Below are 14,599 nucleotides of genomic sequence, written 5' to 3'. Positions count from 1 at the left end.
AGGTATGATAGGTTCTTTACTTTATCTAACAACTAGTATACCTGACATATCTTTTAGTGTAGGTTTGTGTGTCAGGTTCCAAGCAAACCCAAAGGAGTCTCACTTGAAAGCAGTAAAGAGATTCCTTAGATACCTGAAAGGAACTGATGATTTGAGTCTCTTCTATCCTAGAAGTGACCTCTTTTATTTAAATGGCTTTACTGATGCTGACTATGCAGGTGATTTGGTCAATAGAAAAAGCACTTCAGGTATGGTACATTTTTTAGGACCTTGGTTAGTTTCTTGGGGTTCCAAGAATCAAAACACAGTTGCAATGTCTACAGCTGAGGCTGAGTACGTGGCAGCAGCAGCATGTTGTTTACAAGTACTTTGGATAAAGCAACAGGTTAGAGATTTTGGTATTATTTATTAATGTGTGCCCATTTACTGTGATAATACCAGTGCTATATGTATTTCTAAGGATCCAGTTCAACACTCAAAGGTAAAACATATCCACATTAGGCATCACTTTTTAAAAGATAATGTGGGGCAAGGAAATATTAATTTAGAATTTTGTCATACTGAAAATCAAATTGCAGATATTCTAACCAAGTCCATGAGCAGAGAAAGATTTGAGAAATTGAGATTGGAACTTGGGATGATCAAGCTGAATTGATTGCTTCTGGAGTTCCAAGATATGGCAAAGTAAAAAATAATGTAAATAGAGCAAAAAGAGCATTTAGCACAATCTTGGTGTAATAAACATAGCTGAAGTGTCATCGTTGTTAATTACTAGAGGTAAGCTCATTAAATGCGTAACTGTAATAATTAGTAGTAATGTACATTGCATATGTGTAGAAAGCGTGTTCTAATTGCGTGTTTTATTTTCAGAAAGTTTTTTTAAATTTTTTGAATTTGGAAAGTAAAGATTTTTGGTAAATTCATCCAGCCTAAATGATTTTACAAAATTTATTGAACATGTTCAATTAAATGACTTAACAGTGAACCCACTAATTTCCATCACACCGCTTCATTAATTATAAAAGCATCTTTCACCCACCACTTTCACCTCACTGTCAAATCACTTTAACCTTCCTTCAGTAAAAACCATCAAAGCTCAAAACCACCATTCAAAAACCATGGTTATTATTGCCGAGATTGTTTCATCGGAAAATTCACACAACTCCGAAAGAACAATCCAAGAAGAAACCTCTCCCTTAGCCATGGTAAACTACAAAGCTTCTCCAACATCAATCAAAGACTCGGAAAACCTAAACCCTCAATGTCAAACCCTAAACTCAACGAAGAAGTGGAAAGCAAGAGTGAACAAGAGGAATCCTCTGTTTTTTATAGGATCAAAGAATGGAAAGAAAAGAAGTTGAGAGGAAAAACACTCGAAGAAAAAATGGCAGAGGTTGATGATTTTGCTAGAGAGGCTAAGCCGAATAATGATGAAGACGATGGAGAAGAGGAAGGAGGAGAGGAACAGAATGAATTAGAGGACAGAGAGGAGGCTGAGGAAGAAGATGATGATGAGCAATCGGAACTCAATGTCGATGCTAAGAGGTATGTTGTTGGCTATAGACTTGATTCATCTTGGTGCAAGAAGTCTAGGTTTTTGGAATTTCTTGATTTAATCAAATTTCAAGGGTGGGAGTACTTGTTAACTAATGCTTCAAATAATGTTATGTATCCTGTTGCGATGACTGAATTCTGTGAAAAATTACAAGTGAAACAAGGAAAAATATCTAGTTTAGTTAACAAAAATAAAATTGAGTTTGATGTCGCAAAATTGGGAAAATTTTTGAAAGTACCAGCTGAGGGTTATAAGATGTACCTTAAGGGAAAGGGTACTGTGAAAGTAGGTGAGTATTTAGGGGGTGATATTGCTGAAGCCCTAGGAGGAAAAAGGGTGAAGAATATCATGAGCCACAACGATCTTAGCCCATTGAACAAGTCGGTGTTCAACTTGGTTCGAAAAACAATTCTACCTAGAACTCAAAAGAAGAGTGAAGCATGTTTGATGGATATGGCTGTCATCTTCTGTCTCTCTAGAAAAATCAAAGTGAACTTTCCTTCACTAATGTATCAACATCTAGCAAATTGTGTTCCGGGAAAGAACAAAGTGGGCTATGGAGCTATTTTGTCAACTGTTTTTTATTCACTTGGTGTAAAATTGAAAGGGCTCTATGAAGGTTTGGAAGAAAAACCTAAGAATATGATAAATGGTGAGACACTACAAGGAATCAGTTTGGAGGTAGTGAATGGGAAGGTGAGGAGAGTAGAAGAGAAAAAGAGTGCAGGAGGAAAAAGAAAAGGGAAAGAGGTTCCAGAGCAGCCCGTGAGGAGGAGCAGGAGACTGTCTGCCAGTTTAGTTTCTAAGACAAGCATGGATGAACCTCTGGAGCTTGAAGATAAGGTTCTGGTTGGGCAGGTGGCAGAGCTTACTGATCAAGTTGAAACTGCTGAGCAGCAGCTTAAGGTAGCCACGGGGGAAATCAAGGTTGTCACTGGGAAGGTGTTGCAGTTGGAGAAAATTATGCAGAAACTTTAGAGCAATCTCAGGTCTTAGAAGGAGGAGTTCCAGATGGCTATTAAGCGTCTGGAAGACAAGCTGGAGGCCTCTGCACAGCAAACCAAGGAGGACAACAAGAAGATTCTTGAACTCCTTCAGACCTGATCTACTTTATTCCCAACCTAGCCTATTTAGCCTATCAAAGCCTTTCTTATTTCAGTCATGAACATTTTTTATTTATGTTTTTAGGATTCTGAACAATTTTATTTTGGTTTTGTAAAAAGTTGTTCAACATGATGTTTATTTTGGTTTTAATGAATGCTTTTGGAACTGCCTATACATGTGTGTATTTGTGCATTATGAAAATTGTTGCAGGAAAGTGGAACTTGCTTAAGGTAAGTTAAAAGCGCTGCCTTCAGTTTCCCACACTCGATGAATTGCTTGTGGGGCTGTGGCTAGATGCTTAATAAACTTGAAAAAGCAGGACTTTTTGATAATGCAAAAAGGGGGAAAAGAAGAAGCAAACTTGAAAGCGAAAGTTGTTCTAGGTTCTAGTTGATAAAGTATCAGAAATTTCTTCTGATATGATGCCAAGTAGCTTAGTTTATTTCTTGTTTTATTTCTTAGTTTTATTTATGTTATGTTTTCTTGTTTTTGTATTTTTAGTTGTGTGTTTATCTTTTTGTCAATAAATAAAAAAATACGCCCTTCTATTTTGTTTAACTTTTCTCAAGAGTTTGCTTAAATTTGTCATCATCAAAAAGGGGGAAATTGTTAAAGCTTAAAGGTTTTGATGATGAGGAAATCAAACTAAAGCAAACTCATCTAATAAAGGTTTTCAAGTGTTTGATTAGTTTAGGTGAAGTTGATCGTGGTGATGGAAGAAGTAACTGGAACTAAGAAGACATGAGGAGATCTTTATACAAAAAGTTAAACAGAAAAGAAGAAGAGTTCTCTAACAAGAACTAAGTTCTCTAACAAGAATTGAGTTCCCTAACAGGAACTTGAAGTCATCAAGATAAGGTCCATGAAGGAACTTAGTCTGCATGGAGCCCAAGTAACCTACCTGTACAGAAGCGCGGCGTAGCAATTTAATTTAGCTAAGGTTTTTATCTTCTAGATTATTGTTAATATGTTAAGTAGGTTGATGCACAAGATTTATTAGAAGCGTGGCAAGTTTACTTGGTAAATAAATTATTAAGGAAAATATAAAAGATAGATTTTAGAAAAGATTTTCTAAAAGGTTTTATTTCTTAAAATCGGTTTGTTAAAAGATATGATTCTTTTTAACAATATCTTTCTATCTTATTTTCCGGAAAATATTTTCTTCAAATATGATTTTCATAAAAACGTGTTTTAAAGATAAGTTAAGTTAACTTATTTATCTTTTAGAAAACCTACTTGCTATACAATTCCTAATTGTATAAATAGTAGAGATTGAAATGGTTTAAGGTTTTTGTGAGTTTATGTGTGGAGAAATCACTGAGCATTAACAGAGTAAGTTTACCAAGCTTCTAACTTGTCATATTAGTTTCGGATTTCGTGCATAGCTTGCCTATCATATACTAGGTGTCATACATTTGTATTGGTTGGGTTATTTGGGTGGTTTGTTATCTTTTTACATCGCATACAGGTTGTGTAAGCTTCTAGTGTGAAGCTGAGAGTTTTGTACTTTGACAGTACGAGTGAATCTAAGTGTGGTACTTAGATTGGGTAGGATAGGGTCCTATCGAGTAGCAAGTGTGGAACAAAGTTATGTGTTTAATAGGTTGTAACTTGGTGTTTGCCCTATTATAGTGAAGTGGTTTGTGTTTGAAATCCCTACGGTAGGGTCGAGGTTTTACTTCCAGTTGGGCCCTGGAAGGTTTCCTCGTAAAATATGTGTGTCCTTGCAAATTCCTATATGCATTGTTTTATTATTCCGCAAAAGTAGCTATTAGGAACTCAATACAATTCACCCCCCCTCTTGTATTAATTGTCTCAACTAACAAATTGGTTAATTGATTTTGTGCATGTGTGTGATTAATTGAAGAGTAGCTAACTTTTATTGGTGCACTAGATTGGATTGTAAGTTCACATTGATATGAAAAATTGATTTGTGGCTTGCATTTGTCGATTGAGTTGGTTTATGAAGTTCCTAACTAGAGTCTCTCGTAGTTGACGCTAGTTTTACCTCTAGGAGAATAGATTATCATACTCTTTTGATTGCATTATTGATTTTCCCTTGCAATACTCGATTTAGTCAATTCCAATCCCGATTAGTTGTTTCCATTGTAAGTATATGTGGATCCTAAACCCTAGTGTTTGATATATTTGAATTTATCAAGTTTGTTTAGTTGTCTTAGAGTACACACACCTTTATTTCACCCTTTTCGAAATAGCTTAACTCTATTAATAGTAACCACCTCCTATTCCTAGTGGTTCGACCCTTGACTTACCCCTATATTAGTTATAAGGGTGTGGTGAGTGATATAAATTTTGTTTGGCCTAGGGAAGATTAGTACAACGACCTAATCTCAACCCCTCGTCAAAATGGCGCCGTTGTCGGGGAGTGGAGTAGTTGTTTGCTATTGCTGTTCAGTCTATTTCATTTTAATTCAAAAATACATAAAGATTTTTCTCTTTTAAGCTACATTTGTAGCCGTGCTACTAATAATTTTATTTGAGATTGTGTATGCAAGTGAACATGGGAGAAGTCCCAAGGATTACATTGAAGGAGTTTGGCACTCCGGGTGCATACAAGTATGAGAGCGGAATTGCTCCATTATTAATCCCGGAAAATGACTTTGAAATCAAGTCGGCAATGATAACTTTGATTGAAAGGAAACAATATAGTAGAGGAACAAATTAAAGTCCCCTCAACCATCTTAAGGAGTTCGAGAAATATTGCAACATAATTAAGGTGAACGGGGTTGCTCAAGAATTCATAAGGCTTAAACTATTTCCCTTTTCTCTAATTGGAAGAGCTCAAGAGTGGCTAGACAAGGAAGTGAAGCCTAGTTCCTTAAGAACTTGGGATGAAGTTACAAAAGAATTTCTTTCGCATTTCTTCCCTCAAAAGAAAATGGCAAAGATGAGAGCTTTGATTCAAGGTTTCAAGCAAAGGTCTAGTGAAAGCCTCTATGAAGCATGGGAGAGATATAAAGAATATCAAAGAGAATGTCCTCACCATGGAATCCCAACTTAACAAATCATTCAAATTTTTTATGGTGGTTTGAGTCCTCAAAGGAGGTCAAGTCTTGATGTTGGGGCAGGAGGCCCAATCATGAACAAGACGGTGGAAGAAGTTTTGGACGTGATAGATGATGTAGTAAGACACTACATGAATTGGCAAGAGGGTGAGAAAGAGTCAACAAGCAAAGTGGCTCGATTGATCAACTCAATGCCATCAACAATTTGTCCACACTACTTTTGAACTTAGGGAAGGAGGTGGTTTCTATCAAGGCTAAGCTTGAGAATGCTTCTTCACAAGCACAAACTCTTCCATCCCAATTTAAGGGGAGAGGTACATGTTCTTACTCTAACCCTCTTTTCGCTTCTTGTTGCATAATTAGAGAATGTTTGGTTTGTGATTTATGTGGAAAGAATGATCATGATGCTTCTAATTGCCCCAATGTTCCTTGTTATGGATGTGATGAATATGATGGAAATGAGAATGAACATGTGAATTATGTTGATTAATTATTTGGACCTAGATTTAATGTTCAAAAGAATTTTGGGAATAGGAATTATCACAACCATGGGAGCTATGATAATTATAACCAAAATAGTGGTTATAGGAACCAAGTAACCCACGGGTTTCGTGGTAACCATAACAACTTTGGTTATAATGATCAAAGTCACGGCCAAGGATATGGGGATCATAACCAAGGTTATGGTAACCTATATTGAAATTTCGGCCAAAATCATGGTAGGGCTAATTGGAGTAATCAAAGTAAGGGAAAGTTTCAAAACAATGCTCAAAGAGGTTCCCCACCCGAATTTACTCCAAAGATCCAATGGCAAGTTGATAATTCCTATGATCAACAATTTCAATCTATGAGTAGGTTAGAGAATTTCATGGAAGATCAAGCCAAGAGTTGAATGATCACATATCATCTAATGACAAATCGGTCAATGACATGTTGACTCATGGTAAGATGTTGGATACCCAAATTTATTGATTGACCAATGTTTTGATGGAATATGTTACCCCTTCTTCTTTACCCTCACAAGAAATTGATCCTAAGGAATCGGTTTGTTCTATCATCACTAGGAGTGGTAAGGTCCTTGAAGAAAGTGTTTATAGGAATAGTAAGGAGGGTGAAAAGGAGAGTGATTCGAGTGAGAGGAATAAGCATGAAGAGTCTAACAAAATGAGTGAAAGCTCTAATGAGAAGACTAAGGAGAAAGAGAGGAAGCAAGATGAGGTTTACAAACCCAAACTTCCTTACCCCAAAAGTTCAATAGGCACAAATTGGATGAACAATTTAGAAAATTCATCGAGATGCTTAAGGAAATTCATCTTTCTATTCCTTTCACCAAAGTCTTGGAACAAATGCCAAACTATTCTAAGTTTCTTAAGGAAATCTTAAGCGGTAAGAGAGATTGCAATGTGGTTGAACCGGTGAGTTTGGGGGAGTGTTGTAGTGACCTTATCCATAATTACTTACCCCAAAAGTTGATAGACCAGGGAAATTTCTCCATCCCTTGCAATATTAAAGGAAAATTGTTCCAAAGTGCCCTTTGTGATCTTGGTGCTAGTGTTAGCATCATTCCTTATTCCGTCTTCAAGAGACTTAAGATAGGTGAGCTCCTTCCAACCAACATGACCCTTCAATTGGCCGGCCATTCTATTAAGTTTCCTAAAGGTAGAGTTTAGGATGTCCCCCTCAAGATAGGAGAATTCACTATCCCCGTTGATTTCATTGTGCTAGAGATTGCGGAAGATGACCATATTCCTATCATTTTAGGGAGACCTTTCTTAGCTACCTCGAAAGCTTTGATAGATGTTAAGGGAGGTTGTATTACTTTGAGAGTTGGTAACAATGAGGAAAGTTTTGAGCTAAAACTGATGCTGAGTCCTTGTCCCTTGTAAATGGAATCATGAGTGCTAATTCCCTTCGTTCATTTGCTAATGTGTGTATGATTGATTCTTCAACTAATGATGTTCTCGAGAATTGTGATGATGTCTTTGTGAGTTTTGATTGCATGAAAGTTAGTGAAGAGAAAAATGAGCTTTCAAAGGCCATGGATGAAGAGGTAATTGACATTTTGCATTGCTTTGAGCTTCGCGCTTAAGAGGAGGATGTTGATTCCAAGGATGTGGATGGTGTGAAACCGTCTACAAGAAGGAACAAGGCCAAGAAGAAGGCAAGAGCTTCTAGGAGGAAGAGAATGAGATTAAAGTTGAAGCATCAGAAGGTTGTTTTTGAAGTTCAAGCAAATGAAGTCTGATCAAGCAACAATGAGATGTTGCTAAAAATTAAAGAGGAATTTGTACCTTCCTCCACTTTGAATAAGGTGGTGTTCTTTGACCTTCCATGATTTGGAGGAAGGGTCGAGCTTAGTACCATAAGCAAGTGCTTCCCGGGAGGCAACCTGGAGATTTCTAACCTTTTCTTTGATGTTACAATCCTTGTACTATGAGAGACAATGTTAGTGCATTAAGCTCATTCAACATCAAACACTTCGATTCTTTTTCACGTCTTTCTTTTTTGGGAGAATGTCGGTACTATAGACACCCATTTGTGTCTCCCCAAAACCAAACCCGATGATGATTACCTTTCACGTCGAATCATAATCGAATGAAGTGAAAGTGTGGAAAGTTTAGTGTTGCGGATAGTTTTAATTTCGTTTCTCTTCTCTCTGTTTTTGAAAACCTATTTTAAGAAAATAGTCAATTCAGTTTGGTTGGTCCATAATATGGATCCAATAGTAGTGTAGTTGAATAGGGCTTGAAAAGAGCTTTCCGACGATATATTATAAGCCCAATTCCGATGAATATTGAGGAAGTTATGGCCAATTTACTAAACTGGGCCCGGTTTGAGCCTCATATGCGGCCTAATGATCTAGAGGAGGGCCTAATATAGATTTATCATTCCTAATGCAATTAGGAATGGTTTTAATCTTCTAGATTCTTCTAGAAGGTTCTTTTCATTCCTAATTTAATTAGCATTGATAAATTGACTTTTGTTGACTTTTAGAGTTTTAATCAGAATAAAAGGATTTTTTGAAGAAATTACGATTTTATCCTCCCGTACGGTCAATTTCTATCTGATTCTAGAAAGCGCGTCAATATCTTAGTCAGCGCCAAATGCTAGCATTAGCGCCTGATGCTAAGCTTGGCGCCTGGCGCTAGTGTTAGCGCCTGGCGCTAATGTCAGCGTCTGGCACTAATCTGGTTTTACGCGTCAGAACTCTGTTTTGATTTTTTATCTTTTCGGCTGATTTTCTTTATAAATAGCTTCCTAAAAACTCTGTTTTCATTTACCAATTCTCACCAATTCTCATCAAGATTCTCTTGATTATTCTCTCTTTCTCTCTCTTATTCTAAACCAACCCTTTTACAAACAAAATTCCGCATTCACAAGATCTAGACACACCTAGCCAAGTTCGAAGTTGCCTTCACCCTAGACGTGAAAGGTTTTAATTTCTGAGGGTTTGGTCCCAAATCTCTCTTTCAATTATTTAATTTAATTGTTTTGTTTATTATTTTCCTTGAAGTTACTAACGTGTGTATTTTGTTATTAGAAAGAGATACAAGGCATCCAAGTGAGTGCTTTAATGGTTTTATTGATATTATGATTTTTAGACATCATGTCTAGGTTATTATTTTGATTCCTAGTATCATGTCTAGGTTTTTATTATGATTCCTAGTATTATGTTTAGGGAAAAGGTTATAATATCAAATATGCTTATTATAATTCCTACAATGCTTCCTATTTTCTTTCCTAATATCATGTTAGTATCATGTTAGGGCTAAATATATGATTTTTATATATTTAGTGACATGCTAGGGTTTGTTATTAATCTTGTTAGTATCATGCCTAGGATCTTGCTATTATTATGCTTTATTATTAACATGATGGTTATGATTATTATGATGATTATTGTTATTATGATTATTATTATGTTGCTTGATATATATTTTATTGTTATTGCTTGATCACGCCTTTTATGCATGTTTAAAGGGAATTTGTACTTGTAATCACGCTTAATAAGATAATTAATAATCTTATTTAGGGTTAATTTGATTATAATTCAAGTGATCTCCAATAATAGTTTATTTGTGCATTAATATTCAACCAACATAGATAAACAGGTTTAGGGCTAACCTATTGATTGCATGTTAGTCAGAAAGCGCACATGAATACGATCAGAATAAAGTAGAGGCCTATTATTAGGGCAGGTTCAATCTCTTTTAGGTTGGATTTGTACCTTCATCCCCGAACTACCAGTCATGGTTCAAGACCTATTGGAGTTTACGATCTCCTGAATCGTTAAGGGGTGTAACCTTCACCCCGTGAACGGTTTACAAGTTCCTAAAACTTGTTTACGACTCTTTAGCTCTAGCTTCCTTCCCTTTGGACGCCACCGTACTTTAGTGTATGATCACAGTGGGGTTCAAGCTAGGGATAATGCTTGAAATATTCCCTACAGGTACCCTCCACAAAAATGACATAAAATTTTTGAATTTTTTATTTTTCGCATTTTTAGTCAAGCACATCACAATACAATGCACACACGAGTCATGAGTCACACAAGTCAATTCACCTTGGGTTAATTTCAAGTTAGTCAGTCACATTGAGTCAACCTCAAGTCAGTCAATCACCTTAGGTCATCCCTAAGAAAAACATCAAGCCTTAGGTCAACCCTAAGAAAAACATCAAGCCATAGGTCAATCCTAAGAAAAACACCAGCAAAGTCTTTTGCAATCTTTTGATTTTTACAGGATACAACCATTCAGCAAAGCTCATGTTCGCAGCCAACCGAACGATCGCAACAAACATTCAAGTATCAAAGCTCTATTGTTCAAAGACGCGTGGACAATCCTTTCAAGCTCTTTTGTTCAAAGACGCGTGGACATATTATCAAGCTCTTTTGTTCAGAGATGCATGGACATATCATCAAGCTCTTTTGCTCAGAGACGCATGGGCATACTATTAAGAACTTTTGTTCAGAGGCGCGTGGACATATCATCAAGCTCTTTTGTTCAGGGATGTGTGGACATATAATCAAGCTCTTTTGTTCAGAGACGCGTGGACATATCCTCAAGCTCTTTTGTTCAGAGACGCATGGACATTTATTCCAAAACCTCCATTGTTCATAGACAAGTGAACAATCCTAAAAAAGAAGCTCTTTTGTTCAGAGACGAGTGACATCAACAGCGGCAAAGCACGACCACAACATCAAAACAGCAAGATGGCGTTCCCTAGCTTGTGGAAGGTTGTGACAACAACAAATGCAGCAACAAATCGATTACCCTCAAAGACGTATGCTCGAGGGTGCAAGATACGCATTTCTTAACTCTCTTATCTATTTTAACTAACGCTAGTTTGCAGGTATCAGCATTACAGGAATGATTTAGAATTGCAGAATGTTCTGAATCATTCTCCGTCCCTATCGTTACTTTGACTTTTATTTTCGAAACTTGCGTTTCTCCAAACTCAGTCAAACTGGGGGCTTCTATAGACACCCAAATGTGTCTCCCAAAACCCAAACCCAATGATGAATACCTTTCATGTCATTTGATTATCAGACAAAGCAAAAAGTGTGAAAAGTCTGGTGATGAGGATGTTTTTATTAAAATATCTCTTCTTTCTATTTTTGAAAATATTTCTTGTCTTACCCTATTTATGAAAACGTGCATTCAAGTTTAGTTTGGTCCATGATATGGGTCCAATAATAGTGTAATTGGATGGGGCTTGAAAAGAAATTTCCAACGATATATTATAAGCCCAATTCCAATGAATAATGAGGAAGTTATGGCCAAAATACTAAACTGAGCCAAACTGGATTTAACCTACGACCCAATGATCATGTGGAAGGTCCAAATGTTTAATCCTATTCCTAAACTAATTAAGATTAATTAGAAGCTTCTATGAGTTTCTAAAAGATCTTAATTATCCTTTTTGAAAAGATAAAATCAAAGAGTTTGAAATTGAATAAAACTTTCCTTTTTTTAAATCCTAATTCTATTCGAATTTAAAGATGTTCAAAGATACTCACATATTATTTTCGTGCCTCATAATATTTATCCAAATTTTATATGGATTGATAGATCTTGAAATTATCTTTTCAATGATATATCATAATATTAATTCTGAGTTATAACGAAAAAGATATGAAAGGAATACAAAACTCTATCCAAAACTGACATCCTTTCACTATTTTTGCCATATCTTTTTGTCTACAAAAGATTTTAATCTGATTATAACTGTGTTGGAAATTAGACTTCAAGAGCTTTCCAACGACATATTATATGACTTATTTAGACTTCTTGATTAAAAGATATGATAAAAAAAATCCGCAAAAAACTGTCTTAGCACCGCCTGACGACAAGTTTGTCGCCTGGCGTTGCACTGGCGACGAGATCTGTCGTTGGAAACATGATAAGTTTTATTCCGATTTGAATTCTAACTCTTTTCTATTGGTTTTTGGACTATTTTCTTATAAATAGGGTCCCTGGACCTCCGTTTTTTAATTAATAACCAGAATTCTCTAATTCTTCTCTCTCTCTCTAAACTAAAGCTTATTCTCTCTCTCCCTCTTTCTAGCCTAGCCCTTTTACAAACACAATTCCTCATACATTAGAACTAGACACACCTAGCCAAATTCGAAGTTGCCTTCGCCCTAGACGTGAAAGGTTTGATAATTTCTGAGGGTTTGGCCCCAAATCTCTATTTCAATTATTTAATTTAATTGTTTGTTTTAATAATTTCCTTGAAGTTACTAACGTATGTATTTTGTTATTAGAACGAGATACGAGGCATCGAAGTAAGTATTTTAATTATTTTATTGATCTTTTGATATAGAAATCATGTTTAGATTATTATTTTGATTCCTAGTATCATGTTAAGATGTTTTATTGCTTCTTAGTATCATGTTTAGGGTAATAATTAAGTTTCTAATATCAATTATGAATTCTATGATGCTTCCTATTTTCTTTCCTAATATCATGTTAGGGCTAAAGCTTTCGTCTTTATTTTTTAGTGACATGCTAGGGTTTTGTTATTAATCTTGTTAGTATCATACCTAGGATCTTGCTATTATTATGTTTTAACATGATTATTTTATTTATGATTGTTATTTTTATAATTATTGTCATGATGATGATTATCATGTTGCTTGATATATTTTTATTGTTGTTGCTTGATCACGCCTTTTATGCATGTTTAAAGGGAATTTGTACTTGTAATCACGCTTAATAAGATAATTAATAATCTTGTTTAGGTTAATATGCACTACTACAAAATTGGCCAAAGAGACCCGTCCAAATTAGCCAAAGAGACTGCCTTAGAGGCGGTCTCTAGCGCAGCGGTCTCTTTGGCAAAGAGACTGCTTGATTAGAGGCGGTCTCTAGAATGAGAAATCTAAAACCGCCTCTTAAAGATAAGCGGTCTCAATTTTAAGAAAATTGAGACCGCCTGTATAAGAAAAGCGGTCTCTGTTTTTAGAAATTTGGGACCACCTATCTTAATTAGGCAGTCTCTTTTTTGAGAAAATTGAGACTGCTTTAAACTTAACAGGTCTCTTTGGTATCATTGAAAAAAAAAAAAAAAAGTGATATAGTTTTTATAATTGCAATTTATCAATATAACTTATTTAATTTGAATTTTTTACATTATTAAAAACAGAATATAAAAATAATTCTTGTATTTCATCAGCTGAAAATTTACGTACACAATACAGATACAATAAAAAATTCAATACATTAAAATAAAAATAAAAATCCTATAATTGATAAGACATTAAACTTCAAAGTTCTTCAGTTACAAATTTCTTCAGTCCAAACTTGAGAAATCATTACCTACACCCACAAATAAAAAAATAAAAAGCAGATATTATTATCCAAAAAATAATTCAGAACAATTTTAACATAATTGAAAAAGAACAAAACAAAAATTTAAAGAACGAGATATAAAATAAAAAATCCGCATAACATAAAACATAAACTTCCAATCAAACAAAAAATTTCATTGAATCCAAATAAAACATCAAATTTATAAAACAAAAGTAAAGGATAATCACTATCAATCAACAATTAGATATAAATTTAGGTTCAGAAGCTAGATCAAACTGCCGAATTTTCCAAAGAAACCATTATTCTTCAATACAATTAACTTGATAATAAGACACTCCATTGAACTCCCCAAACCCATAAACCCTAGATAAGATCAATCACACTAATGTTACAACAATACAAACCCCCAAAAATTTTCTTACCCAGAAGTAAATCAATTAAAATTTAGAACCCAAACAATTTTGGTGGTGATAATTATCAATTATTTCCTAATTTTACTTACTTCCTTCTTGCTTTCGCTTTCAGATTGTGCCTTCTTTTTCGCTAATTTCTCTTGCAACGCTTTTGCATCCCTAATCAAATCAAATCAAACCCAAATTATATTGATTCTCAGAATTCTCAAAATAATTGATTTAATCAGAAAAATCTGAAAAAGGGTACCTTTCTCGACACTGCTCAGGTGTTAAACCATTGGTTTTAGACGTCTTCGTTTTGCTAGAATTGCGAGCTTGAGCTCTTTCACGTTCTTTCTTCCTTTGATTTCAGCGTTAGCTTGAATTAAGGCTCAAACAAAGAACACCCAGAAAATTTTACGAAAAAAATTTGAGATCAATACTAAATAACAAAAAAGAATACAAAACTCACCTTGGAAATAACTTCTTGAAATTTAAAGAGAAAGGAAGGAAATAATTAAAGAAGTATAAGATGAGAAAGAACTAATGGATGAAATTCTTAGAATACGGAGGATTAAAGGAGGGAGAAGAGAGAGAAAGAAGAAAGAGATACTATATGAAATGAGAAAAAAAAGAGCGAGGCGGCGGACAAGGGTTAGTTTGGGACTTAAGGTTATGGGTTTATGGCTGCCAGCCTGTCAAGAGGTT

At 35.1% G+C, this 14,599-nt stretch overlaps 1 long non-coding RNA gene across 1 annotated transcript; it reads right to left on the bottom strand.

Moving 5' to 3' along the window:
- Nucleotides 1-13,331: 13,331 nt before the first annotated feature.
- On the bottom strand, nt 13,332-14,599 carry LOC110688753. Its single transcript, XR_002504668.1, has 3 exons — nt 14,160-14,599; nt 14,002-14,071; nt 13,332-13,505 (listed from the first exon to the last, which is right to left on the bottom strand). It is a non-coding gene; the product is annotated as an uncharacterized LOC110688753 (long non-coding RNA).

This window comes from Chenopodium quinoa, unplaced genomic scaffold (genome assembly GCF_001683475.1).
Source record: "Chenopodium quinoa cultivar QQ74 unplaced genomic scaffold, ASM168347v1, whole genome shotgun sequence".
In the NCBI taxonomy this organism is placed as follows: domain Eukaryota; kingdom Viridiplantae; phylum Streptophyta; class Magnoliopsida; order Caryophyllales; family Amaranthaceae; genus Chenopodium; species Chenopodium quinoa.
The sequence above is the reverse complement of the archived record's forward strand: the minus strand, read 5'-3'. Positions and strand labels throughout refer to the sequence as shown.